Genomic DNA, 22907 nt, shown 5'->3' on the forward strand with positions numbered 1-22907 from the left:
AGGAAGGAAGGAAGGAAGACTGGCCTTACCTACAAAAACACAACTGCACATTTACAGCCTAATCTTAAGTACAGTGGTACCTCAGGTTAATTCGTTCCCGAGGTCCATTCTTAACCTGAAACTGTTCTTAACCTGAAGCACCACTTTAGCTAATGGGGCCTCTCGCTGCTGCCGTGCCGCCGGAGCACAATTTCTGTTCTCATCCTGAAGCAAAGTTCTTAACCCGAGGTACTATTTCTGGGTTAGCGGAGTCTGTAACCTGAAGTGTATGTAACCTGAAGCATATATAAGTGTATATAACCCTAGGTACCACTGTATGTTTATTCAGAAGTAAGCTCTGCAGAGTACAGTGGGATTTGCTGACCCATAATTAGGCTCAGAGCATCAACAGATTTTAAAATTAAGCTATAGAGTAACTTTGCACATTCATGATATGCATGAATACAATGAGCATGGTGAGTCATGCAGGCTTCCAGTATTCATGGGTATCAATGTCCAAAGTAGGAATTTGCAGAGTTGCTCAACAGGGAGATTCATGTGGACTGTTTGCATTAGGACTAAGTGGTGTATACAAAAACATGAACCACGAATAAATTGTGGATGCCCATCATATTGAATGTGGCATTTGAAGTAGTTTCATTTTAGCTGATTCAGGATTTTGTCTGTCTTTTTGTAGGGTTGACTCCCTTATTCTTTTCCTTGCCATGGGGGACTTGGCAGTCATTACAAAATGCAGGTGCCCATCACAGTTTTATTCTCTCTCTCTGTCTCTCTCTCTGTCTCTCTCTCTGTGTGTGTGTGTGTGTGTCTGCGCATGTGGTGGCTGTTGTCACATTCTGGCAGGTGCACAATTCCCAGCACAACACACCTGTCCGTAATTAATAAGCGCATCCCGTAACACCACAGCTTTAGCCACAGAGAAGTGGTGACATCACCTCTGTAGGTTGGCACCAAACCAGCAGGGTTTGTTTACAGATACTTGATAATCATCCTTCCATCACTAACAGTTTTTCAATTCAACATGAAGGCAGTGGGAAACCTTACCTCCTTACCTGGTGTGAAGCACACACAGAGAGACAGAGAGAGTTAAGAGCTTTACACTAAATGCCTCATGGCATCAAGGATTCTGAATGATCTGAGAGTTTTGCTTCTTCTTTTTTTAACCAGGGAAGGAGATTCAGAAAGTGAAATATTAATATAGGATTGTGCCCAGCAGTACTAAAGTTGGGCAACTCACCTCTTCCTCTCTCACATTCTTCTCAGTAGCCCTCAGTAGCCCTCCTATAAATGGACGGCTGTGCTCAAAGCCAGCCTGAGCATGCGTAACAGAATGATGAAGGGAACACCTGGATCATCTTCACTAAGAATGCAAAGGAAGCTGTCATGTTCAAACACAGCATGCATTTGGTTTTGCGGCATTGTGTATCAAGGTATCCTTTCGTTAAGTTTCAGTGGAAGGGGTGAGTTGTATCAAACTCCCAGATATAAAAAATGTAGCACATAGAAGGCTTTCCAGATGTTTTATTCCCTGTTGTGCTTCTGTAATTTCATGGCATTTTAAAATGAGTGAGAAAAACAAAAATCAATTTGCCCATCAGAGCTTATTCTTCAGGTGGGTTCTCCCTGAATTACATTGAAGAGTTAATAAATTGTTAAAGGCAACTTCTTACAAATTAGTGTGGAGACAGCCCAAAGCGTCTGGGGCCTACTTGCAAAACAGTTTCTCATTTGTGAACCTATCATCAGCTCACCATGAACTTTTCATTATCACTGTGAATTTATCACTAGCTTTAATCAGAGAAGCGCAGGCAGGATTCGTTTGCACAGGAGGCTGGGGAAAACAAGGCCTGCCAAAGTGGTGGTGCTTAAAATGGTGTTTCCCTTCTGTCGCCTGCCAGAGGGAGCTAGTGCAACATGGCTTTCACTGAAATATGAAGTCCACAAAAAGGAAACCCCCAGAATCTGATTCACGTTGATTTCAAAAAGGCACACAGGTATGTTTGCCGGTGCCTCGCCCAGGCCTGGAGATGTGTGGAAGTGAGGCACCTGAAGTGTTATACAAACACCCGTTCCAGAGAAAAACTCAAGAATGGTTTCAAGAGCTTTTTCCCTAGACAGCTTTTCTGCACTACTAGAAAAAATTATTGCTCAATCTGTTCCCTACCGCTGTGATGTTCATACTTGATGATAAAAAAAAAATTGCTGTTTTCCCCAAGATGCTCGAAAGGTCAGCTCCAAAGTAAAGTGTAACTACCTTCAGCACAAACACCTGGGCAATCACTTTTATAGGATCTAATGACAATATGGGGTTCTTTATTTATTAGTGTCCTACTTTACAGAGGACAGGTGTCTGCTGGAAGGACTGCTGGATGATAGTTCTCTGTTTGATGGCACCTCCTGTGCAAAGGTAAGAGCTGCATCTCTTTCCCTGTCCATTTTTGTCTCTGACCCCATTCACCACCACTGGCATGTGACTCTCAGAAGGTTTTCCACAAGGGAATGTGCCCCTTGGGTGGAAAGCAGTTTCCCCACCCTTGGTTTAATAGCAGAGAGACATCTGGTATGTGTGGCACCTCTGTATTTCCCTGACCTATTGCTCAACTGATCTTTTTGCCACCCCGGGAAATCTCTACATCACCCTAACTCTCCACTCCAAATTACTGCAGCCCAGACAGATTTTCACCATTAAAGAGAAGTTGAGAAACTAGACTTTGAGTGGATCTACACACAGGAAAAAACCTGCTATAAATAAGTCAGAAATTAGATCATTATGACAAACAAACAAAAATACCCTATGGAAAAACACGTATAAAAATTTCCTGCTCTCTTTCTCCAGCTGGTGTTGCATGCTTATAGTGCATTCAAATTGTCGTTTCTTTACTAATGTAGCTGAGTCCTTTGTGTTTTTTTTTAATGGTTGTAGCTTTCATGGATATATAAACTTTCAGAAGAGCTTGTGATCCTCCCATTTTTACGAATAAAATTGAAACGAAGTCTTGAACTCCCATGCCTTCAAATGCTTTCAAACACCTTGCTTCAAATTTCCCTTTCTGTGAGCAGCAGTGGTGGTATGTGCCTATTGATGTTGGTAGAACCAACAGTAGTGCAGCCAGACCCATGGAAAGACAATGCAAGAGCCAGTGACTGGCCGAGCTAACCAATTATCATTTTGCCCCTACCTCCTTCCTGTTGATATCTAAGAAGGCAACACTGAGACTACGGAGGAGGAAGCTAACAGAGACAGTGGTGGAATCGACGCACATATAAAAAATGCTGTGGAAATGCTTTTTTAAAAAAAAAGTTTTGAAAAATACAATGAATTTTGCATATCTCACTGTCGCCATCTGGTGTCACATTTGTATATTCCACTGTACAACACATTTAAAGTGTTTGAGTTGCAGCTGTATAGCTGAGTCCAGTATCACTGTGTAAGCATCACCACCTGTACTGGATGCAAGTAAGAAGACATGAGGTGGGGGGCTGGCTGAGGGAAGGCTGAGGTTGGTGGGTCAGTGCCCCACTTTCATTAATGGACCGGCCTTCACTGGTGTAACTATATGTACATAGCTGGTCCGCAAGCTTTACATGTATATGTGCTCTTTGTAGAACACTAGCTAGATAAGTAATGATGAGTGTCTAAAGTGGTTCCTGCCGTCATCATGTCTTTAATGTATGTATGGAGAATGTCTAAAGGGCCTACAATGAGTGGAGAATTAAAAAGAAAAAAGGGCCGGCCCTTAAAAACCAGATCTCTGGAAGTCTTCCTCTAAATTGATTTCAATTTTCCTCCTTTCAAACGTGTTTGCTGAAATCTTAATGACTTTGACCCCTCTTCTCCAACTCGTTATGTAAATGCATTGGCTCTTCTACACTGACACAGGAGGAAATTTAAGCGGGTGAAAAAGGTGCTTGGAGTTAAAAAAATTGTTATTGGCATCTAAGAGAAAGTGTTGTCAGATTCAGTTAGGATCATCACATTCCCGCCTTGATTCCAGCTGTCATACATACAAGATGAGAATGCAAATGGGCTTCCATTATACATACCGGGCTCCATCATGGCGATTTCATCAACTTGCTTAAAATCATAACAGTGCAAATGCAAATTTGATCTGCAGGAACAGTAATGAGTGAAAGGGCAACATGGAACTTTTTTTTTTTTTTTTAAAGGTCTCCCAAATGTCCAGAAAATTAGGGGGGGAAAGTCTGCTACCAGGGATTTTCATTTCACTTCTGAACTTTGCTACTTTATTCATATTACCCTAGTATTCACAATTCACTGGCATATAGTGGCTGGAGCATTAAATTGTGCTTCGGAAAATGTGACTTCCAATCCCGTCTCAGCCACCAGCGAAAGTCAATGGATGGACTTGAACCAGTCAATCTAAGCTTAAAACTATCTCACAGGGTTGCTATCCACCAATTGCTGGAAACCACGGGGGGGGGGAATCTCATGCTCTGTTTCTGCTTGTGCATTTCCCACAGGCATTGGTTGGCCCCTGGGAGAATGCTGAGCTAGGTCTGTCATTGGCCGGTTCCAGCAGGCCCTTCTCACGTTCAAATGAGGCTAACATGAGGGCCACATGTTCTGAGCTCCTTCAAAGAAGGGTAGATTAAAAATGACATATGTCCAAGATGTTTCCCTTCAAAAATGAAGACTACAATTTCTCGCAGAACTGTAGGTATACCAACTGAATGGAGGCTTCTTTTTAAATTTCTCTTCCGCATCATAATTTTGTTCAGTTTCACACCAAAAGTGGTCTTTGTGGTGCTAATCTGCATAACATGATGGGCTCTTAAACTCACTGTGATTTGATATTCTAGGATTCCTTTCTTGTATGTTTCGAATTGGATTTTCACATTGTTTCCTTTTGGTGTATACACATTGTGAATTAGCTGGCCATTCATTATATTTGTGCTTCTGAACCTGTATACTCCAGAGGGTTCCAGAGAAGAGCCTGACATAACTCGAACCCCAGCTTTGAATTCTCTTTTTCTTCACCCCCTCTTCCTGTCGACTCTGTTCAGTAGTAGATAAAGGGTTGAGTGTTTTGAGGGAGCAGGAGATGTTTGGATGGCTGTAGGTGCTGGAGCTGGAGGTGCAAAGAGATAACGGGATATTAAAGTGGAGAAATAACGGAGGCAAGGCCACAGAAGTCTTTTCAATAAGGAGCATGTGGTGGATCTGGGAGCAGGGAGGAAGTCAATCACATGATCCAGAGTGAAGGAAGAAATACAGGATGTTGGCAGCAGAATGCTGAAGGGAACACTCACAGTGGTGCCTGGACCTAGCAGAGCAGCTCTTACTAGTGTTCTGGCATAAGTCACTCATCTCCTTATGCCAGGGTGATGACTTTTTCAGCCACATTATTTTGTGGGCAACCTTCTGGGGTCCAGATCTTATAAGCCACTGCCTCGGTATAACACTTCCAGTTTAAGTAGTTGTCATGGGTACAAGGATGCTTGGCATCTCTCTTTTTGAAAAGACCTATTGCTTCACATTTCTTTCTCAGTTAGGCTGGGTGTATTATAGAAGCATTACAGCTGACAGAACACTTTGCCAAGTACACTTGCCTTTTCTTTCTGTCACCCAGCCTTATTAAATTCTCCCAGCTGCTAGCTAGAGAAAGTGTTTATTTAATCTAATTAGTGATTAAAAGGATGTGTCTCCTTGTCATTATTCAGTGGTTCCCTGTCAGGACTGTAAACACCTGTGTATGGAGAGCATCATGTTATGTTTCTAAAATGGGAGACTGTCGATGGAAGATCTGATATATACAAACAGAATTAGAGTAGTCAAGCATCCCACTTTCACAGAAGCCAATCAGATGCCTATGGGAAGCTTACAAGCAGGTAAACTTCATTTTCCCTGCTTGTGATACCCAACATGTCATACTTATTATTATTATTATTATTATTATTATTATTATTATTATTACTACTACTACTACCCCACCCATTTGGCTGGGTTTCCTCAGCCACTCAGGGCGGCTCCCAACATAATATAAAAAATATGAAAAAACATCAAACATTAAAAACTTCCCTAAACAGGGCTGCCTTCAGATGTCTTCTAAAAGTCAGATAGTTGTTTATTTCCTTGAAATTTGATGGGAGGGCATTCCACAGGACGGGCGCCACTACCAAGAAGCTTCCCTGTAACCTCACTTCTCCCAATGAGGGAACCACCAGAAGGCCCTCAGAGCTGGACCTCAGTGCCTGGGCTGAACGATGTGGATGAAGATGCTCCTTCATATAGCCTCCAACACTGGAGGTGGAACATATCAATCACAGTTAGTAACGAATGATAGCCTTATCCTCCGTGAATTTTTCCTGTCCTCTTTTAAAGACATCAAAGCTACCAACAATCTCTGTCTCTTGTAGGGAAAGAGTTTCCTGGACAATTGGGGTCTAAAAAGAAAATGATAAGGATCTAATGTGAAAGCACCTGTGCTCATCTGCCTAGAAAACAATCTGGTCAGCATGAGCACTTATCACACATGTGCAAGAGCTTATTTCTCATTCTAAGCCAGACAATCAATTTTCATGAAAATGAAGCTCAGTTCCAAACAAGTCATACACAGATTCATATTTGGAACCTCAGTGACATCACCAGGGCAGTACTGAAAATGGATTTGGCAGAGGAAGGATTTGAACTCAGCTATCCTCCTAAGTACAACCCTTGTGTCTCCAAACTACACTGAGGCCTGGTTAACATCAAGAGATGGTTGCTTTTTCTTCCAGCATCTATTTTTCAAATGAATGTATCATTTGAAAGCACACTCAAATGACAAGGGTTAATAGTGCTGGTTCCCACATTAAGATGTCCTCTGGAAGACTCAAGTTTGTTCTGAGCAAAATAAAAAAGAGGACATTCACCAACATGAAACATACACAATGAAATCGCCAGCCATAAATCCAGTACAGACTGAAGTATGCAGCTCAAAGCACCATGTTCTATCCATCACAATTAAATATCAATATGATCTGATGGTAGTATCGAAACAAAATAACCATGTAGGGTAATAATGATTAGTATTATTGATAATATTATTAAATTTATTACCTGCTCTTCATCAGCAGATCCCAGAACAGGTTACAACCATTTATAATTAAGTATTAAAAACAGTTAAAACCAATTACAGTTGAAGGAATAGGGTGGTTCTTGAAAACACACATATCAGGCATCAAAGGTCAAGAGAAAGAGATGTGTCTTCAGCATTTGCACGAGAAGATTTATTAATGAAAAGACAAGCAAATCTATACAATATCCCTTGAGTGGCATAAGGATAGCAGATGTGTCAGTGAGAAAACAATTCTGGGAAATTGTGGCTCAAACCACATTTCCTATTATGCTATAAAAGGTGCAGTTATGAATAAATTAATTGGCTTTAAAAGGGCCACAAATCTCAGCTGCAGGAATGCCTTTTCTTTAAAAGGCATATAAAACTTATAGCACAATTTATGCATTTTCTTCTACCATCGCAAATGTTGCACACGGTGGAGATGGTGTCAGGAACGCATTAAGAAACAGCAATGACAAAAAGCAAACTCATTTATACACCTCTGCTCTGAACTGCTGTTTCTCATAACCAAAGCTGGCTCATGAACAAAACAGACTAGATGTGCAAAATAATTCCATTATGGAACATGTCAAAAATCCATCCTGCCCTGATTCTGCCCACAAATAGGACAGGCATGGATGACTGCCATGATGAAATCTCAAAATGATCTTGGGGTAGCAGCAAAACAAAATCAACACGAGGAGCAATGCTATACAAACATCGCTGAATGGTAATGACTGGCCAGTTTATTTCCTGAGATAACTGAAGCTTGAGACAAAAGAATATTGATCTGTAAGAAGGCAACACCAGTGCACTCATTGATGCTTGCTGTCTGGAAGGAGTGTCCTCTCTTGTGGCAGAGCAGACCCTTGTTTTCATTTCTCTGTGTGGTGTGCTACTGTGATTTTTGTCAATTATACTGCACCATTAGTGTGCCTATCACAGGAGCAGGGCAAGTCGTACCACTAGACTAAATGAGGCAGATGCTAGAGGCAGGGCGCAAAAGTTTGTGTGCCATGCAACCTGGCCTGTGCTCCCCCCCCCCCCGGGACGTGAGTGGCGCTGTAGTCTAAACCACTGAGCCTCTTGCGTTTGCCGATCAAAAAGTTGATGGTTCAAATCCCCGAGACAGGGTGAAGGTAAAAGGCATTTCTGTGCACTCTGGCTTCCATCATAGTATTCTGATGCACCAGAAGCAGTTTATTCATGCTGGCCACATGACCCAGAAAGCTGTCTGTGGACAAATGCCGGCTCCCTCAGCCTGAAAGCAAGATGAGCGCCACAACCCCATAGTCGCCTTTGAGTGGACTTAACCCTCCAGGGGTCCTTTACCTTTTTACCTTTTTTACCTGTGCCCTCTAAGCTAGCCTGCTACTCTCAGGTGCAGTTGAAGGTGTTGTCCCATCACCAGTGTTGGGTTTCTATTCCTCTCACCATGCAGATATCATGTCTGTGTTATGCATTCCAGCACCGACTGTTGGAATCACAGGAGCGGATGTTTACTGTACTCTGTTTCCGTTTGTTTTTGCTTTCAGTTCTGACTTCTCTCTGAGGAAGACGAGAGAGGAGACATGTTTTATTTTGTTCTGCTTTATGCTTAATAAGGGACGCGGGTGGCACTGTGGGTTAAACCATAGAGTCTAGGACTTGTGGATCAGAAGGTTGGTGGTTTGAATCCCTGTGATGGGGTGAGCTCCCGTTGCTCGGTCCCTGCTCCTGCCAACCTAGCAGTTCAAAAGCACGTCAAAGTGCAAGTAGATAAATAGGTACCGCTCCAGCGGGAAGGTGAACGGCATTTCCATGTGCTGCTCTAGTTTGCCAGAAGGGCTTAGTCATACTGGCCACATGACATGGAAGCTTGTAGGCCAACTCCCTTGGCCAATAAAGCGAGATGAGCGCCGCAACTCCAGATTCGGCCACCACTGGACCTAATGGTCAGGGGTCCCTTTACCTTTACCTATGCTTAATAAACATAGCTTAGTGCTTACAACTGCAGCCTAGCTCTGACTGTGTTTTATCTCTGCTGGACTCTGGATGTGTCCTCAGTGTCTCCAAGGCATGAGTCACTATAAATCGTCAGGGAAGGCTGTCGGAACTCCCTAGAGCTGCACGCCAGTGGGAGGGACAGGCTGGAAATGTTCCTGTCATTTGCCTAGGGGTCGTCCTAGCCCCCAGCCAACCCAACAACCAGTGCTGGTGAACAATGCAACTGCCAGTCCTGTCAACTTCTATACACAAAATGGAGAGTCAGTGCTGTATAGTGGTTAGGGTATCAGACTGGGAGGCCAGGGCTTGAAGTTCTCTGGGTGACCCTGGGGCAGGGGACACACTCTCTCCCAGCTTAATCTACCTTGTGGAGTTGTTGCAAAGATTAAGTGAGGAGAACCATGTACATCACCTTGGACTTCAAGGAGGAAATGTGCGATACCAAATAAATAAATATGTAAGTAAGCAAGGAGTGACATTCTGTCTTTTGTCTCAGGAAGCAAAATATTTTTAGGCCAACCCTGTATGTCTCTCAGGACAAGCCCAGGCAGCTGCTTCCCAGAATCTAAATTCCGCACTTATCCTCTATATCACTGGTGAGAAATAGATGGATGGATGGATGGCCAAATTATAGGCACGTTAACAAAAAATAAAGCAGATTTTTGGTGGCACCCCATTCGCCCTAATGGACCAACCTCCATTGCTGTAGCCCACAAAAGCTTTTTCCATAATAAAAATGTGCTTGCCACTAAGGTGCCATGGGACACTTTGGTTATCCAGTGCTGTGCCCCAGCATTTATTTGGTTGTTCTGACCCCCTTTTTCATAGAGAGATAAGAGTTCAGTGGAAAGGTCACTTCATATTCAAGCAAAGAAACAGCCATTCCAATGAGCAGCCGAACAGTCTGTTGCTTACAGCTGCTACATATGTCATTCAACGATTTCATCTTTCCTCATAAGCCTTCTGGCCTTTCTTGTTTTTGTAAAGGTGAAGGGTGAGACAGGCAGGAATCTAATCTCTTGCTTGCTACTGGTCACTGTGAGGGCATGAAACGTGGAAAATTACTGGCTACCAGTCTACTTTCTGATATAAAGAGCAGCACAGAAAAATGCAATATCTCTGGAATTTTGTAAGTCCTAAGTTGTGCTTATTTCCTGCTCTGGCAATTGCTGCTCTGTGAGGTGATTATTTGGGTCTCCTAACAGCTCTCAGCACGCTTAAGACACTACATCTCCCAGAATTCTTTGGGGAAAACTATGACAGTTTAAAGTGGTATCATAATGCTACAAATGTATGGTGTGTATGTGACCATAAAGAGGATAATCGGGGTGGCTGCTAATAGAGTCACTGACATAGGATGCTGCCTTGCACCCAATCAAACCTATGGGCCATCTAATTCACTTCTAACCAACAGCAGCTTTGGGGGGTTTCAAGAAAGGGTCTTTTTCAGCCCTACCTTGAGATGCTTGGGATTCAACCAGGGATTTACCCTGGAGATGCAAGGCAGATGCTTGGTCACTGAGCTATGGTCCTTCCAAGAACTGTTGTACTTCACAGCGAGATGGGCGTGCTATGTCTTCAGAACCACAGACCGGTTAAAAAGCTGGTGCTGTTTTTGAACAGCTGCTGATTCATTAATAAACATTGCACTGCAGAGCAGACTGTAACCTGCTTCCTGTTTTGCACAATGCTTCTCTTTGACCTAAGAAGTATCATAGGGTTTCTGTATCGTGACAGAAAAAGGCTGGAGCAAAACAGGACAGTAATTGAGCTGCTTGAATGATGTTAAATGTAGCCAGCTATTCTAATCTTCTGCTGGTTTCAAGTGTAGCACCTTTCTCCTGTCATTGCTGAAAGTGAGAGTCCTCTTGCATGCATGAGATTTCATTGCTATATTCACTGGCATTGTTTACAGAGAAGCAGAGCCAGTTGCATCATTAAGCAAAACTGGGCAACAGTTTGCTGCCTCTCTGGTCCCCAGTGCCACCCAGTCACCACTTCCCACCCAGCCACCCAAATCATATATGGCTTTCCAGACACCCCCTCCTGTCCTCCTGTCTGCCACCACCTTTCTGCACTGCCCAGTTTTCTCCCTGTCAATTTATTTGCCACTGCTAGTGCAGCAGTAGACAACCAGCCATTTCACAGTCTCTTGCTCCTCTTCCTTTCTATTTCATGCTAAGAAGTGTCAGGGATCCTTCAGAGACAGGCACTCAAGACAAGGTGGTCCAGAATATTGCCTGCACCACTTCAGCCTTGCTGCTTTGGCTAGAAATTCTCTTTTATATTTAATTTAAAGTTACTGGAGTGTTTTAAATACTTAAAGGCCTATTATTATTTTTTGAAGAATAATTTCTATTTTTAAAAGAATACTGATGCCATCCCCTGGGCTATGTTACCCATAATACCTTGTTCTGAAGGACCCCAGTCCTTCCTCAGTGCAAGACAGGTGGACTGGGGTCTAAGACATAAAGCAGTTGATGGGTGGAAGGGGGAAGTGGCAATATCTGCAACCACACAACACACACACATACAATTTGACAGTTTGGCACAGAGACATAAAAATATTCCTTCCTTCCTTTTTAAAAAATATACCATGCTGGGAGTTTTACCGACTTTCAGAAACTGGCATTCTTTGCCTGGCCTTTTCTGCACACACAGACCAAAAGGCATAATGGAAAACAAGATCAAAGATACCGCTGTTTTCTTTTCACTCCAAAGGATTGCTTGGTTAAGCTGTGCGGCTCAAGGTTATGTAACAATTCTGTCAGTGCAAGTCAGTGACTCTTGCTCTTTTAAAATCCCAGCAGAAGAATTAGGCTATAAAACTGCACTTTATTTGAAGGAGCACATTTTCAAGATTCCCATAGTCAAGTAAACAATGAGCAGATTCCTGAGACTGATTCATTTTCACTTGGACAGAAGTCAAGAACAGTTACCTAACAATCTTAAACGAAAAACAAATTTATCTTCCAACTCTTTTTTCCCTTTCAATGGCTAAAGTTAACACAGTGCATAATTAGGCATAATCATGTTGTATCCTTCTCCATCCTATCTCACTGTAGGGTTTTGGTGCAGTACAATGAGGTCATGTTAACACTAATCCATGGGTGGGTAGACTTCAAGCTTTCGGGATCTACTTTGATTTTTTGTTTTAATGAGAGAGAGAGAGAGAGAGAGAGAGAGAGAGAGAGAGAGAGAGAGAGAATCCTGAGACCATTCAGCTGGAGCTGTGTGGAAACCTTGTTTCATTAGGGATAACAAATGATGAAGGAGAGGATACCTCTGAACAGATGCTCAGCCCTGGGATTCCTTATCAATGCTAGAACAGAACTCACGGTCCCATCAGACAAAAATCGACTTCTGGATGTATGCATATTTATGCAAACCTTCCCCTAATATATGCATTTTGCACACATAATTGGTTAGACAACTGCATGGCAAAATTCAGAGGAGTGCATATTACAAAGGAGTTACGTAGCTTGTCATTAAAATGCAAACAAATAATAAATTTCTCTTCCATCTCTACAGTCTAAAATGGCAGTATCCCCTGCCTCATCTCACACCTTCTACTACTTCATTCCACTGTATACATTGACCAGATCTATTTCTGCCCTTTTAATGGCTTTAAAAAAACAGAAAAATATATAAATCCATGGAGGCAACACCTATGATTAGTTGTTAGTTGTGATTAGAACCTACACTTTCATCCTAAGAAAGAAAGAAGAAGAAAACTGAGGTGATGGCTTTGTCTCTAGTCTTTTATTTATTTTTATTTATTTTTGTGAAATAAATAAAATAACCTGCCTGACTGGGAGGATTTGTATATGAATGAACAACTCAGTGTTGTTGTTGTTTATTTTGCAGAGGAGCATTCCAGCAGCCAGTCCTTACCAGCCAGTCCAAGGTGGACATAATCTGACAAGGGACACATCACACAGGTCTGCTGATCATATATATCCTCTCTAAACAGGTTGCTGCCATTGCAATGGTATCAATGCATTTTAGAAGGTTGTTATGCTTGGAAGAATTTGTTGCCTCTCATCCAAATCTATTCCTCATTGTTGCTCTGATTAAAATTAGATAAGACTGTATATTTACCAAGGGCCTTACAAACCCAAAGCACACGAGGATGATCTGTCAGCTGAGGCCACTGCAAACAGTAAACTAATGACAGGTTGAGATTAGAGTTGCTATTCCATTGTCTGCAGAGCAGACTTTCTGATTACTCCTGATGCCTTTTTATTTCTGCCCTGCTGCGTAAAAGTGATAAGCGCCCATAGGAAACAATGAAGAAATCCAGGGACGTAGAGTAGTTGCGATCATGCAGTAGCTTCTCTTTCTCTACTCCCCCAAAAAGATAGAAGTAAAAACTGGGTGTTCATGGTCTTCTCAATTCAGGTCTTATTTGGTGTTGTAAATCAGAATAAATTTGCGAATGGACAAATGGGAAAGGAAGATTCTAGTCAAACTGGAAGAAGAAGGAGGAGGAGGAGGTATGTTTTCCAACTCTATCAAGAGCCCTGAAACAACCTTTCCTTACTTCCAGAGAATCAGCAGGTTTTAGTGCAGTTTGCACCAGCTGAGATTAAATCCATGTTGCATGGGTGTTCTGCAATGGCACTCCCACCCCCAGAGAGATCACATTGTTCTCGTATGTGTTGTTTATCATCTGCTGCATCTTTTGGTTGTTTTGCTGAATCTGCAGCTGCAGGTTGGGAAACGATGTTGTTTTTCTTCACCTAAATGACCTCCAAACATATGCCTCATCATTTCTGACCTGTGTTTTAGGAATCTGGCAGATGTGAACACATAAATGCTTTCAGCGAGCAAACTGTGATCCAAAGCAGGTGAAACCCCCCCCCCCCTGCCCACACACACACCTCTTTCTTGGAGAGTTTGCCCAATGCAAAAGTTCAACGGAAGTTTAGTTCAGTTGCAAAAGATTAAAAATAAAAATTGAGATCACCTCAAACATTTTAGATGGAAAAAATTAATGCAGGAGGATTTAAGGTGTGTTTCCTGCATCTCATGAACAGATGCAACGCAGGGTCTCTTTCTTGTTGATCGTTCTTATCTGCCACAAATACTTTCACACACAAAAGCACACTCAGAGGCATGTTGTTTGAAAGGCAGTTGCATTCAATATCAATCATAAACCAGACCTTGGTTGATCTTCAAACTATTGAAGATTTCTTCTCACTAGTTGTGTGTGTGCACATGCACAGCATTCAGTTATGCCCATTTGTGCAATGGAAATCTGCTTGCCCAGCGACGCTTCTGGTTTCTCTTCTCCACCCTGCAGCCCATCTGTTTGCCCCCAGAATCTGCTCTGAAGGGTCCCCCAATGCTTTGAAGCAGATTTGGGATGTGTGGAGGAGCCTTCATTGGTGGGGAGGAGAAGAAAAAGCTTCATTGCACAAGCAGATGTTGGATCTCACCCATGGAATTTTGTAATTTTAATATAATACAGTGGTACCTCGGGTTACATACGCTTCAGGTTACATACGCTTCAGGTTACAAACTCTGCTAACCCAGAAATAGTACCTCAGGTTAAGAACTTTGCTTCAGGATGAGAACAGAAATCGTGCTCCAGGGGCACAGCAGCAGCAGGAGGCCCCATTAGCTAAAGTGGTGCTTCAGGTTAAGAACAGTTTCAGGTTAATAACGGACCTCCAGAACGAATTAAGCACTTAACCCAAGGTACCACTGTAATAAATACACAGAAGCAAGTATACTGAGTGAGAAATTGCATCAGGATTACAAGCATTATTGCATGCAAATTTGGACTCTATTAAGCTCTATTAAGACCACAGGGAGTGGTCATTGGGAGTTTTGGAGCAAGGTGCCACCAGTAGGCAGATGACACACAACTCTACTTCTCCAAAACATCTGAATCAGAAGAAGCTGTCAAAGCTCTGGGTTGGTGTCTGAATGCAGTGCTTGACTAGATTCAAGACAATAAATTGTGCTCAAATCCTGGGAAGGTGGAGACTCTCTGGGTGGGTGGCTCCCATGTCCAGGAGCTGGGAAAGCTACCTGTTCTGGATGGGTTTGAACTCCCTCTAAAGGAGGGCCAATGTCAGAGACTGGACTGAAGGGGACGAGGTTGAGGAGGAATGGTGGTGATCACACACACAAACACACCCCGCCTTTCTCCTGGAGCTTCCAGAGAAGAGGAAGGCAGAATTGAATTACAACAGTTATTTGAGGAAGGTCACAGCTAAGAGACAGGTGGACAGAAGAATTGGGAGGTGTTGAGAGAAGAGAATGGGGAGACAGAGACAGAGCACCCAGTTGACATGTTATCGCTGGAGACATCATTTCTGACACACACACACACACACACACACCCTTTCACCCAGAACCCAGCGTGCATTGAAAGTGGAAGAGCAAAGGACTCAGAGACAATTAGCCCCTGGCGGCCATTGTAAGGGGAAGTGCTGTTGTTAGGAGGGGGGGAGCTCAGTTGGAGCAACACCATTAACCTTAGAGGCAACATACATGGGCCTCTTGCTGTGAATACTGAATAAAGACTTGGTAAGAGCTTCCTTGTCTACTCTTTGGCTGTCTGCTGTGAGGTGGGACAGAAAGGATTGGATTCACAGAAGCCTGACAGCCAAGTATCCTCAGTGACCAGGAATGCCTTTTACCAGCTTAGTCTTCAGCTGCAGCTGCTCCTGGGCAGGGGTAGCCTGACCACTGTAGTTCATGCATTCATAACCTCAGGGCTGGATTACTGCAATGCATTCCATGTGGGGCTGCCCTTGAGCCTGGATAGCAAACTCCAGCTGGTGCAGAATATGGCAGCCAGACACCATTGTTAAAACACCTACTACTGAGCCAGGTTCAAGGTCCTTGTATTAATTTACAAAGCCCTGAATAGGTCCAGGGTACCTTAGGGACCACCTGAACCCTTATATCCCAGCTTGTATCACCGAGATTATCGGTGTTGATATATGAATGTTTGTATCCATTACTTGCCTAGAAAATTGCATTGCAAAATCAAGTGTATTTTTCAAAGGATAGTTTTGTTCTGGTTCTCATATTGTTGCATGTTGAGTCCCACAGTGCCACCCACCAAAAAATTCACACTTCACACGTGAATTTTGTTTAAGGTTTTTGGCATAATTTTTGGCCACAACTTTATTTAAATACAAAAAATGTGAGTGGTTGCTTAGGCATTGGTTATGACTATCTGTCCTTGCCCTCAAGGACAGAGCTGGCCCTTCCGGACACCAACGGAAGCCAGCGTGGGAAACAAGTATTGGGTGAGAAATCTGAAACTGGGCAACAGTCCCTCACTTCTCACCCTCATGTTCCGGTGGGGCTTGCACGGCCACAGGTCCGACTCCGGGGACAAGGACAAATTGTATGGCAAGCCCCTGGATTCCTTTAACGGAATTCCCTTCGCATCATTTGGAGGGATAGGCACTTACCCCTCCAAGCACCAATTTAACCAATGCCTAACCGCCAACTTTACAAGTTGTGACGATTTGCTACGTAGTAGGCAAAAACCAAATGGCACCAGCCAATCAGCCAGATGGCAAAATTCCTACTAGGCCCCCGCACCAAGGCGGACGACCCCATGACAGGCAATAGCAAGGTCAAGCGAGCAAAACAAAAAACCACCCTATAAAAGGGCGGGAGGGCGGGTGATCCGATGCAAAATGGCCAAGAGAGCATCCAACGTCTGGCCCCTGTATTTAAGGACTCTGACCCCTCCCCCAAACTGGCCACAATTCAAAACTCCCCAGCAACCCAATTTAACCACTTAAAGGCTTGGGTTCCTTACCAAATTTGCCTAGTCACTGCAGGGTGGCCTGTTCTTCCCAACCGCAACACGTGCTCTCTGTTATGGAGAACACGCTTTTTGGAAAGTGCAAATTGGTGAAGGTTTGCCTCTAAGTGTGAACAGAGTTAAATTTCTCCACCATCCCTACATGATGATGTAGCAGCAAAAGCCACTTAAGGGGAAATAAGGGCCAGTTGGGTGCGGTTGCCCAACAATGAGACAGAAGGATCTGTGTAAGGACAGAGGTGGAGGCTTCTCAGGAGCTGCCTGGATTGAAGCAGAATCAGGATGGGGTGGAAGGGAGAGGACTGCTGTTATCTTTGCACAATGCATAATTGGCTTGTGGGATTCAATGGAATTCAGTCTCACAAGACGTGGTGATGGCCTTTGCCTTAAATGGCTTTCGACGGAGATTAGACAAAATCAGGTGCCTCAGTGGCAATTACTCACCATACCTAAATGGAACATTCATGTTTAGAGGCAACATATCTCTGGATTCCAGATGCTCCAGCAAACCACAGGGGGAGGGCAGCTGCCTTTTTGACCTCGTTGTGGACAATTCAGAGCAGAGGCAGCCAATGCATTGTTGGACTCCATCTCCCATCAGCCCTAGCCAGTGTTAGTGTGATCAGTGTTCAAGGATGATGGGAATTGTAGTCCAACAACATCTGGAGGGCACCTCCCCCTTGTTTAGGATGCTGAACTGGATGGGCTTTTAGCCAGACCTAGCATAACTCTTCAGTATTTATTTTTAAAAAAACACAAACATTTTAACCCACTTTTTCAGGACATGCTGTTCTCCCAGGGAGGTTCATAGCACAACAACTACTGCTACAAGCAAACATCCTACCCATGCACTCACCCCACTAATATATAAGCAGCAGCAATCAAGATACTTTTTAAAAAACATTTAAAGCACATGGCTTCTCTCAAAGAACCCTGGGAAACTACAGTTCCCATGACTCTTGGAGGGGGGGACCCATGTGCTTTAAATGTACTGACGTAACAAAATGTTTAAAAGCACATCACATTGAAATTAACCAAACGCATCCTGGGATAAAAATGTCTTGAAAACAAGCAATGATGTGGTCATGCTTATTGTCCTAGAAAGGGAGAGCCAAAGAGTTGGGTTCACAATCTATTTTTTTCTGTTCCCGGCGATGGAGTCAGGTCCTTTTACAGTCTGGAATTAACAGTCTTACGTGGGGCTCTCCTCTTTACATGGTAATGCATAATTATTCACTTTATTCAGCAGAATGACCAGGGGTGAGTGAGCCTCCCTCCTCATTCTGCTGAGGCAGAGGGACTAAATATCTGCCCCCCCCCAGGTCCTGCCCTGATGGCACCACCATCCTGCTCTCCATCCTCATACCCTGTCGCAATTTGTGCTCAAGCAAAGCCAGCCTTTCTCAAAGAGGATGGCTATGAAAGCAGTGCCTCCTTCCTTCCTTCCTTCCTTCCTTCCTTCCTTCCTTCCTTCCTTCACAAAAATTGGCATGGATCATTTTCAAGGCTTAGGTCCGCTTGAACGCAAGCAGACGCATTTTTGTAAAGCTTCCATATCTATGAATCAAAAATCAATTCCTTTTGCCTCTGACAGGTTTCTCCCGAAAGAAAGTGCAGCGGTGCACAAGAAGAGATATGGATCTGTTTTTACAAGGCTCTTCAGGTATTTTATTGTGATCGTATCTTGGCAGGCACAAGGATTTAAGACAAAGGAACAGGGCACTGGAAAAGGATCATTGGCAGCTGCAGAAAGACCAGAAGGAATTCCAAGTGCTGCACTGAGCATTCTGGAAAAAATTGCAAGAGCAGCTCAGAAACATATGAATCTGCCTTTATACTGGGTTAAATCATGGGTTCATCTAGCTCAGTAAGGTCAACAGTGACTGGCAGAAGCTCTCCAGGATTTCAACAAGGAGATGCCTGGGACATTCTGGCATGCAAAGAAGATGCTCTAACACTGAGCTGTGGCCCTTCGCCTTACGGTTGGTCTCTTGGCACAATAAACTATGGCAATTTCACTGGAAATTATGAAATGAAGAAAAATGAAAGTATACATCCCATACAACCTAAGGATTGCTTTTGTCTTCACCCTTCGTGGCAATGGTGTACTATTTAAGCAACCCCTAGCGGGCTTTCATACTGTGGATCTTGTAGATCGAAATGTGGGCAATTCTTTGTTCACCGAAATCACTGAGAGGGGCAAGATGATTGGGAGATTAGTGCAGTGCAAACGCAGCAGCAGGAGCAGCAACTTGGCTCCACCGGTGCATTTGCACTACAATGACCCCTCTGCTGCCTCACCTCACTCTGCCAGGAAAACTCTCCCTCACCTTGAAAGCCATTTCTGGCTCTGGTGGACCTCCACCACAGACTCTCCTCCTTTCTATAAGATTTCCGTGCCTAATCAGGGATGATGGCATCCAGAAATAAGGCCATAGTTTCACCACCTCTGCAGTACTAGGACCAGGGCTTTTTTTCAGCCGGAACTCACCAGAACTCAGTTCCGGCACCTCTCAGATGGGTGCCATTGTCATTATAAGAGAACAAGGGAGGCATTTGTGGTGAGTTCTGGCACCTCTCTTTCCAGAAAAATAGCACTGACTGTCCCATGGGACTGTTCTAAACACTTTACGGAGCAGGTGAGTTTTGAAGAGAGATCTTGCATAAAAGAGTGGGTCACATTAAGCCATTCCAGTAGACAGGTCCAGGCATAAGAGGCAGTAAGAGAGAAAAGGTGGAGTCATTTCAGAAACATGAACACATTTGGACAGCTTAATAATAATAATAATAATAATAATAATAATAATAATAATAATAAATTATTTATACCCCACCCATCTGGCCGGACTTCCCCAGCCACTCATTTATACTTTCTTTCCATGAGCTTGCAATTTAATACAAAGCGCCTTAGATTGTTTATGCACCAGAAGTTTTATCTCACACCAAGATCACATAAAAAGGCTTTTACCAACATTAAAGGAAATCCTCACACAAAGGACATGCATTAGTCCAGAATCAGGGTAACAATAAAATGCAGAGCGCCCAACTCATAAACACTCGGCACCCTTATTAACTATGCATGGGCTTCCTGCAAATATTCAATTGAATTGCCATATAAAACTGGAGACTTATGTGTTGGTGAGTTTATAGGTTGTTGGGATGCTATGAATAAATAATGGGTTAAGGTTCCTTTGGAGAATTCCTGAACATTTAAATCTTGGACCTTTAAATTATGAAGCCACGATAATTGTGCTTCCCCCAAATTTAATTTTTCACTCGCTGACACGTTACTCAGAGCCCTGTAGCTGCACAACCTCACTTTTACTCCATTGGATCTGCAGAGGAATCCTGCTCAGCCCATTGTTGCTGGACCATGTCTACTCATTCTGGCAGAGTAGGACAGTAAAATGGAGCCACCAAGCTGTGGATGGTCCACTAGCCAGATACCTGATCATCCCCGCAATTGCTTTTTCAGCCCTTAATCAAAACTTAGGAGGATGAGCACCTATTGGGTCATAATACGTGTAGTTGGAGGATCCCTGGCAGCTAATAGATTGAGGTTGAATCCTGACAAGACAGAAGTACTGGTTTTGGGGGGACAGGGGGCGAGTGGGTGTGGAGGACTCCCGGGTCCTGAATGGGGTAACTGTGCCTCTGAAGGACCAGGTGTGCAGCCTGGGAGTCATTTTGGACTCACAGCTGCAGGTGCAGGTCAATTCTATCTCCAGGGCATCTGTCTACCAGCTCCATCTGGTATGCAGGCTGAGACCCTACCTGCCCATGGACTGTCTTCCCAGAGTGGTGCATGCTCTGGTTATCTCCCGCTTGGACTACTGCAATGCGCTCTACATTGGGGCTACCTTTGAAGGTGACTGGGCTAAGGTCACTCAGCAAGTCTCATATCTGAGCAGCAAATTGAACGCTGGTCTCACAAGTCCTAACACACCACTCTGACCACTACACCAAGGTGGTTGAACTGTCCGAGAAGGCCATATTTTTGTGATGCCTTCCTTTTCTGCCATGACAGCCAAAAAAAAAAAAGGTAGTTGAAATTCTAGAATGCAGCCACATGTAAATGTTTTCTTGTACAGCAGCAAGGATATGGAATTGCTACTTCCAGAAACAACTCCTGCTGACCTGCCATGGTTTTATAGCCACAGGAAGCAAACACAAAGCGGACGTTGCAAACCATTAAAAGAAGAAAAAAGAAAAAGAAATCTTCCAGATGAGCCACTTTGCTGGAATAGATTCCTCCCGGCACATTATCTTCCAATTTACAAAACACAGGCATTACAGATTCTTTGAGCATATTCGAGGAAGCATGAAAATACAAGACGAATGTCTGCCGTAACACAGTGGCATCTTAACAGGTAGAAGATGCTGACATCAAAGGGAGTTAAAGATGTGAAACAGAAATGTAGACAAGGCTCCTTGTAAATATTTTGTGTAGCTTCCCTTGATGATGACAAGGTAGCTGACTTTTTGTGCTGTTCTGGCTTTCCTGTCTCTCTGGTCCTGTGTGTTAGTCAGGGGTGCCATGCAAGCTTCAGGTGCTGAAATTTCCTTTTCTGTACAACTATTATTATTGTTATTATTATTGTTGTTCCTGCCAACCTAGCAGTTCAAAAGCACGTCAAAGTGCAAGTAGATAAATAGGTACCACTCCAGGGGGAAGGTAAAAGGCATTTCCGTGCGCTGCTCTGGTTTGCCAGAAGTGGCTTAGTCATGCTGGCCACATGCTTTTTTGTGTGTGTTTTTAAATGATATTTATTAAAGTTTCAAAGAAAAGAATTACATGAATTAAAAAAAGGAAAAGGAAAGATAAAAATAAAAGAAAAAATACAAAATACAAAAGAGATAAAAAACACTTTAAAAAAACACATCAGTCTTTCCATACCTTACATTCCTTTCCTTGTTTCCCTGACCTCCTCACGCCTCCCTTTTTTGTATTCCAATTCAGTTAGTTAATTCAGCAATTTCTTTCCCTCTTTGTTTTTATCTTAGTCCTTTAACAGATGTTGCTGGCTTTGATTTGAAAAGGAATAAGTGTGCTTCAGTAGGTTAGTTGTTTTGTTTTGCGAAGCATCTTTAACAAAGGAAACTGTTTTGTACCATACCTCATATCAGAAAGGTTCTGTGTTCATTGTTTCCAGATGTATTTTGAGGGTGCGTCTAGGCAAGGCATTGAGAGATCCACAATCAAATCTCCCCCTTTTTAATACAAGTTTAACAGCTGGCACAGAAAAGCCTGAATATTAGTGGGGCGGGGGTTAACTTGTTCCATGTTGCCAGTTTCCTGGTAAATATCTCCCCCCAAGTGCAATTTCCCCAGCCAATCAAAATATGCAAGCACCATTACTGTATGTTTTTCTAAGCAGCAGCTTGCCCTACAGTAATTTTCACTGGGAAAGCCATGCAAGACCAAAGGTTGAGTCCTTTCCCTGGCACTATGGTCCTGAACCACAGGAGCCAACTCCTACGGGTTGAGGGGTCTTTGTCCTCCCCCCCATAAAATATTTGAGGAGGCCAGGTCCCCCAAAGTTGATGGGCATTGCCATTCCAATGGTGTGTGCACACTGCATCAAGTGATCAATTATGTGAGGTGTGGCTTACCTGCTCCCCCCAATATTTTATTCAAGTTGGCACACATGTCTTAATCAGATTATCCTCATGCTGCAACTTGTCATGAAAAAATAATTAAAAATAATGGAAGGAGCAAGCAAGCAGTTCTCCTAATCTCACATTTAGTTTGTCCCCAATGAGATGTTAATGCAATATACATGTTTATCTGTTCCAGATTTCTCCCCAATGATGAGAAATCCTCCAAACCTCTCAATGCCTTATGAAGAAGTTGGACAAATAAATCTACCATCTCTACCAAAGGCTTCATTTTCAAAAGATGCACTTAAACATTTTAATACAAATGTTCATAATAGGATCAAGCGAGTAACTTCTCTGTTTTCCCTTACACAAATAACAGCCACTTTGTAAATCTAAAATGTAAAATCTTCAGATGTTGCTTGCTTTTGAGGCTTTTCCTGGCTCAGTTAGAAAGCTGGATG

The 22907-nt window shown here is 43.2% G+C and overlaps 1 long non-coding RNA gene across 2 annotated transcripts; it reads left to right on the forward strand.

Moving 5' to 3' along the window:
- Positions 1-1986: 1986 nt before the first annotated feature.
- LOC309515829 lies at positions 1987-22907 on the forward strand. 2 transcript variants are annotated; one of them, XR_014212685.1, is made up of 4 exons: positions 1987-2407; positions 12912-12985; positions 18440-18508; positions 21006-21199. It is a non-coding gene; the product is annotated as an uncharacterized lncRNA (long non-coding RNA). The 2 variants fall into 2 exon arrangements; XR_014212684.1 differs by lacking the exons at positions 18440-18508; positions 21006-21199 and adding an exon at positions 22643-22907.

Source organism: Podarcis vaucheri, assembly GCF_965113315.1.
Source record: "Podarcis vaucheri genome assembly, chromosome: 12".
Classification (NCBI taxonomy): domain Eukaryota; kingdom Metazoa; phylum Chordata; class Lepidosauria; order Squamata; family Lacertidae; genus Podarcis; species Podarcis vaucheri.